This window comes from Odontomachus brunneus, unplaced genomic scaffold (genome assembly GCF_010583005.1).
Source record: "Odontomachus brunneus isolate Ranch 3 - 2012 unplaced genomic scaffold, Obru_v1 Obru_scaffold_057, whole genome shotgun sequence".
Classification (NCBI taxonomy): domain Eukaryota; kingdom Metazoa; phylum Arthropoda; class Insecta; order Hymenoptera; family Formicidae; genus Odontomachus; species Odontomachus brunneus.
The window spans coordinates 767641-774977 of record NW_022639507.1 but is presented as its reverse complement, the minus strand read 5'-3'; positions in this window follow the sequence as shown (position 1 = coordinate 774977).

Genomic DNA, 7337 nt, shown 5'->3' with positions numbered 1-7337 from the left:
ATATCATAACGTGCAAATAATGAGAAATTATAGCACCAAGATCGCTATTGAAAGTGTAATCGGTCGGCCAGTAAATCCAGTGGAGGCTGATCCAGATCCGTCAGTTCAACGAGATGCATCAGGAAGGAAGAAAGTTATCGGTTCCTGCCATATTTGTTACAAACAAACAATTAAGAAGAGAAGGAAAACACGAAAGGCCTGCTCCGAATGTGATAGGCCTATTTGCGATGAACATGCGATAACTTTTGCCAAGTGCATAGAATGCAATAAATAAATGTTTTTTTTGTTTTTTAAATAAATTTTCATGTATTTTCTTATTACGCAACTCATTTCACATGCATAAATCAAATAAATTAATAAAAAAAGCTAATAGTTCACTCAAAATTGAATTTTTCTATGGTGGGCACCCGGGTAACCGGGTGCGCACACAAGGGTTAAAAATATTTCTCCAAAAAAAAATAAACATTCTGTATTATCGACAATTGAGAGATTCAAATATTCGCTAAAATCATTAAAAATTATAATATTTATTTTGTGTATATATACACAAGACCGTTCCGCGTAAGACGTGCCAAAAGAAAAATATAAGTAGAACAGATAAAAGTGAACAAAAATTATAGAGGTCATTTTTCAAACAATCACGTAAAATTTCGAGATATTAATTAAAATATTTGGACATATCAGAACGCGGCAGGCGGGATATACGGATCGTATTCGCGGCCGGCGAAAAAAAAATGGACGATTGCTCGCGGGTCATTTGGCATATGGAAATGGATAGCTCCGTGTGTGCATACGTGTGCGCTCGTCTATTTTCTTCGCCGGCCGCGGCGAGTCACATGTCCCACTTGTCGCGTTGCGCGCTCTAATTTGTCCAACTATTTCTATTAATATCTCGAAATTTTACGTAGTTGTTTGAAAAATGATCTCTACAATTTTTGTTCGCTTTTGGGTGCGTTCGAAAACACTGAAAGTCCACGACGGAAAGTGGCTGTGATGGATGAGCTTGGTGGGGTTAGTGGAGTTGGTATCGAGAGGAGTTTTCGAACAGCCATGAAAGAATGCTCAATGTGACATACTACATGTGTGTTGTGCCTACATATGTTGTACAAAATGATCGAAAACGTATTTCGACATTAGCTATAATTGCTTCTCAGCAAAATAATAATAAATTAATAAATTTAGTAATTAATTAATTAATTAATTTAATAATTATTAATTTATAATTTAGTTATCTGGAAAGTTAATTGATTATATATTCCTCGGTCCGAGAACTCGGATCGATTTCTAGCATCGTGGGCACCAGGCCTAAGGAAATTTATAAACTTATTTATTACTCCTTACCTTTAACATCGTATATATAGACATTTCCCTTGTCATCCTTTTGTATATTTTTTTTAATATCCATGCATAAAATATGACGACCCGGGATGAAATTTTCCATTTTTTTTAACAAATTGTTACTGATTCGCGACTTTTAACGTGCCTCGTATCTCGTAAGAAAATTTCAGAACCTATAAAATACAAAAAGCTTAATAAGCTTTATTTATATTTAAAGACAATATTCTGACAATATACATCACTATAGAAATAAACCTAAACCTGGCTAACCTACACTGCTGTATTTAAATTTTTTATCTTACCGTGATGGCTAATGGTTGTACGAATGTTTCGAAGAACAAAAAACCATAAATAATTTAGTAATTTCATACTGTATTGCACTCTTTGCGCACTCTCCACCATCTCCACCGATTCACACCGCGCAAAAGAGAGTGGAGAAAAGTCACACGAGTGGTCCACGGAGTACGGTTTTCGAACGGCCATGGTCGCATGGTCAGTGTGCCCACTAGGGGTTTTCGAACGATCTGAGTGTGACAAAATACACACGGGTGATGTTTTCGAACGCACCCTTTATCTGTTCTACTTATATTTTTCTTTTGGCACGTCTTAGGGCCCTTGCAAAATGCGAGGCAACAGGCAATAGGAACAGGCAATAGCCAATAGGAACAAGGAATAGAAAAAATTGACCAATCAGAATTTCTATTCTCTATTCCTATTGCCTGTTGCCTGGCATACTGCAAGGGCCCTTATGCGGGACACCCTGTATACAGGGTGTCTCACACTCTCCTCTAGGCATTTTGGGGAGCGTCCCGATTGACCACGATACGACTGGACACAACCAACCGATGAAAAGAATTATTTAGTGAATTACTAGGTCGAACCAATCATTACAATCTGTGTCCAATCGTATCGTGGTCAATCGGGTCCCACCCGGCATTTTATGGGGACGTAGAACAGGTTGAGGTAAACTGTAGATAAATGCGCACATATACGTGAAACGGAACGCGGCTACTGTGTGCAAAAATTACGTTTCATCTATAAAAATTCTTTGAATATTTTTTTAATAAACGAAGAGTGTGACGACTACAACTTTTTGTAGGTTACTCAGAGGCTGTTTACGATAATTCGAGTTGGAGTAAGTACGAGTTAGTTTCACCAGAGCCGAGAAATATGATAGATACAACATCTAATATTTTCATGATTTATGACAACTCAATGCTGTCCGATAAATCGAGTAGAGTTAGGGTAGTATAGCGGATAGTATATGAATTAACAGTATCAGGTAACATAGTTTCGTAAAATATATAACAATAATATTACGAAACAATGATTTATTACATTTTAGAAAAATTAGAAGCACTAAATTAAATTATGAAAAGATATCATGTATTTGTGAAATATTCAATAATAACAGATTAATAATAGGTTAGAATAATTGTTTTCTACTTTTGAATATTTTACAAATACATGATATCTTTTCATAATTTAATTTAGTGCTTCTAATTTTTCTAAAATGTAACAACTCATTGATTCGTAATATTATTGTTATATATTTTACGAAACTATGTTACCTGATATTGTTAATTCTTATACATATACTATCCACTATGTTATCCTAACTCTACTCGATTTATCGGACAGCATTGAGTTGTCATGAATCATGAAAATACTAGATGCTTGTGCCTATCATATTTTTCGGCTCTAGTGAAACTAACTCGTACTAACTCCAACTCGAATTATCGTAAACACCCAGAGATATAACTTCGATAATATATCAAGGTCAAGATCATAGGGGATGTGTATGTAGGTCTTTTAATATATAAAAGTTTACCAATAAAATAATTCTAAACTTAAAGTTTTTAAGTAGGTCTTTTAATATGTAAAAGTTTACCAATAAAATAAATCTAAACTTAAATTTTTTATTTTTAAAAGATTAAAACAGCATCACTTGATTAAAATCTTGATCATTATTGCGAATATCGCAAAACGACTTACTATACGACTTTTATGTTCATCTCAACCTGTTCTACGTCTCCACAAAATGCCTGGAGGAGAGTGTGAGACACCCTGTATATATATACAGGGTATCTCACCTCCGGGCATTTTGTAGGGACGTCATGGATGTAGAAATATAAGGATAGAGCGTAAGCTGAGTTTATGGGCAAAGGAGGTGAAGCCGATTTAAGGGACGAGGTATCTCTAAAACTGTGCCTTTTTGATTGGTTAAGTTATACTCATGCGCAGTACCGCCAATTATAAACGAAGTATTAAGAACATGAACATATAATTCAGAATAATACGTGAAAAATTAATAACATAGTGGGTAGGAAGCGATTCTATGCAAAAATAGGTAAAAAAAAGAATAACATTTTTTTTATTGCAACTTCGTTTTCGAGAAAATCGATGTTAAAGATTTATCGAGTAAAGAACTTACTCTTGGCAATGCATTCCGTTTAATTGTACATATAGAGCTATTATTAGTAAATGCCTCTTTGTTAAAGTGCAGGAAGCAAACGCGGGATGAATTCGATATTGATTTAATATGTAATATATCAAACCAACATATACAACCCACACAGCACGTAATATCGCAGAAATATCACAGCAATATTATATTTTCATTGCAATATTACCAGGATATTACCAGAATATAACAGAAATAATGCTGGAATATTACTAAGATATCACAGTAATATTAAAATGTCCGCGGCAAATGCATCACAGTAATATAATGGTGAAAATCACAATGATATTACTGTGAGAAAATCATAATATTTAAAAAAAATATACTTATATATTCCTAGGTTTTCTCATGTTTCATAAACTACTACGTATCGAAGGTTGTCAAATACACTCCAAACTTTCGTGAAATCCTCCAGCGATAATTTCGATCCCAAGCATTATACTATGGTCACCCACCCATGTCCTGACCGCATTAAAACTATTGCTTAACCTGACGATCAAGCGCGCACGCGATGACTCTGATGACTCCAACGATGTTCTTACAATTCATGCTTATATAATGTATCCTTATAGTGTTCACAGTACATTATAATATACTTAGCAAACATCAAATAATAGTTATATAATTTTTACTTAGTGTTTGTTGGATAATTTGCTGATAGATATTGAAACAATGCAACAACATTCGATATGCGATAAATATTGATGTAATGTAGTGAACCAGTGATAATTACTTTTAGATTTTTAACAAAATGTTATAATGATTAATCCAAACAACAAAAAAATTAAAAAATCCAAATTAAACAAATCGAAATATTAAATTTTAAAAGAAACTTTTAAAAATACTATTTCTGTAAGGGAAGGTGACTTCAAATGACGCCGTAATAACGTTTTAATAATGTCTATAATGTCAAAGAAATTGATATGTTAATTGATGTCACCATTCTATTTATAATATGATATATTGCTATAATTTAACTATAATACTGCAAATATATAAGTATAATATTTCAATGATATAAATGTGTAATATTTCAATGATATAAGTATGTAATACTGCAGTAATATTTCTGTAATATTTTAATGACATATGTAAAGGTGCAATATTTCTGTAATATTTCACTGTGATATGTAATATTACCACTATATTGCAATATCACTGCAATATTTCTGCAATATTACGTGCTGTGTGGGGAAGCATATCATCTTTTGGAATACTGTGAAGAATATTTAAAAACAGCCTGTTTTTCATTTACAGTTCATAATCAAAAGATTATCTTACATATAAAATGTTATTTTTTCACTTTGCATGTGTTTTTTCCAATTTTGGCAGTCCGATCTACTTTTGCAAAAAGGAACACAGCACCATTACTCCAACGAGTTATTAACAATAAACAATAAGACAATATTTGCTAACCTCCTCATACGTGCTCAGACGTTAGTGGACGCTAACATGTGGTTTGTTCTTTTCAACTTCAACTTCAATATTTGGCTCCAAACCTCTCTAATGGCTCCTGCACATAGGACACGGTAATGCTTGCCGCGCGGCGGAATTCGCGCAATAGCCAATCAATATGCTACTTTCCGTAATAATCTTCTAGCTCTTACGGAAAAACAATATATTGATTGGCTGTCGCGTGAACTTCCGCCGCGCGGCAAACATTACCGCGTCCTGTGTGCAGGAGCCATAAGAGTTATGCCCCAACACCATTATTCCGATTTATAATATATTTCGAGAGTAATGGCTCCTGCACATAGGACGCGGTAACGCTTGCCGCGCGGCGGAAGTTTACGCGACAGCCAATCAATATGTTGTTCTTCCGTAAGAGCTAAAAGGTTATTACGGAAAGCAGCATATTGATTGGCTGTCGCGCGAACTTCCGCCGCGCGATAAGCATTACCGCGTCCTGTGTGCAGGAGCCATAAAGTCTTGGAAAATTCCAATGTACGTTCAAAAAAATCACAAAGTCCGAACTTGTTCAAACACGTCTTGTCGTGACGGCAATTAGACCGGGAACCAGTTTGTTCTTTTCAACTGCACTGCTACACTGGTGCAATAAGTTCAAACTATTATAATTCTAACTTATTGCACCAGTACAACAATGTAGCTGGAAAGAACAGATCTATGGACGCGAAGACGGTACTATTACGCTTGCGCATAATAAAAACCAATCAAAATCAGGTACAGTTTTTACCTCCCTCTCTCTGTGGCTTCATCCCTCGGGATTACACTCCATCCTTATATTCCTACATCCATGGGGGACGTTGAATGGGTTGATATGAACATAAAAGTCCTATACCGTTTTGCGAAATTCGCAATAATAGTCGAGATATTAATTAAAAAAGATTAAGGAAAAACGCACGCTGAATGGTAGAGGACGGACCGCTCGAGTCACAGCGCGGCCCAGTAATAAAGCGTGCGGATGTCGCGCGCGGTGATTGGAAGACAATGCTCCACTGCCTATTCTTATCTCGGCGCGGTGCGACAAGACATAGGAGCGCAGTATAAATATAGGCAGCGTGCGTTTTTCCTTAATCTTTTTTAATTAATATCTCGACTATTATTGCGAATTTCCCAAACGGTATAGAACTTTTATGTTCACATCAACCCATTCTACGTCCCCACAAACTACCCGAAGGAGAGTGTATCCTTATAGAAATATCATACTAAGAAATACTGAAAAATTATTAGTAATTAAATATTACCATTCAGTAATTTTTTAGCCAGTACTTAATTTCTGGTGAATACTGATAATAAAATCACTGTTAAATATTGATAGTAATCAAATACTGAGAATTATTATGCGAAAGTGAAAAATGAGAAAATCATAATGTTTACAAAAATATACTTATATTCCTAATTTTCTCATGTCTCATAAACTACTAGATATCGAAGCTTGTCAACAACATTCCAAACTTTCATGAATCCTCCTGCGATAATTTCGATCCCAAGCGGTATATCACTGGTCACCCATCCACCCATGTCCTGACCGCATTAAACTGTTGCTTAATCTGACGATCGAGCGTGCACGCGGTGACTCTGATCACTCCAACGATGTTCTTACAATTCATGCTTACATAATGTATCCTTATAGTGTTCACAGTATATTATAACATACCTAGCAAATACTAAATAATAGTTATATAATTTTTACTTGTTATTTATTGGATAATTTGTTGATAGATATTGAAACAATGCAACATTCGATATGCGATGAATATTGATGTAATGTAATGAACCAGTGATAATTACTTTTACATTTTTAACAAAATGTTATAATGATTAATCCAACAAAAAAAATTTTTAAATCCAAGAAAATTCAAATTAAACAAATCGAATTACTAAATTTTGAGAGAAACTTTTAAAAAATATTATTTAAAACAATAGTGTTGTTTCATCAAATGACATGGTTTCCTTGAACAAAATAAAAGTTTTATTTTCATCATTTTAAAAAATGATATTTCGTTTAAGAATATAATATTTTAATGAAATAAAAGTATCCACAAAATTAAACAAGTACGAATATTAAATCTAA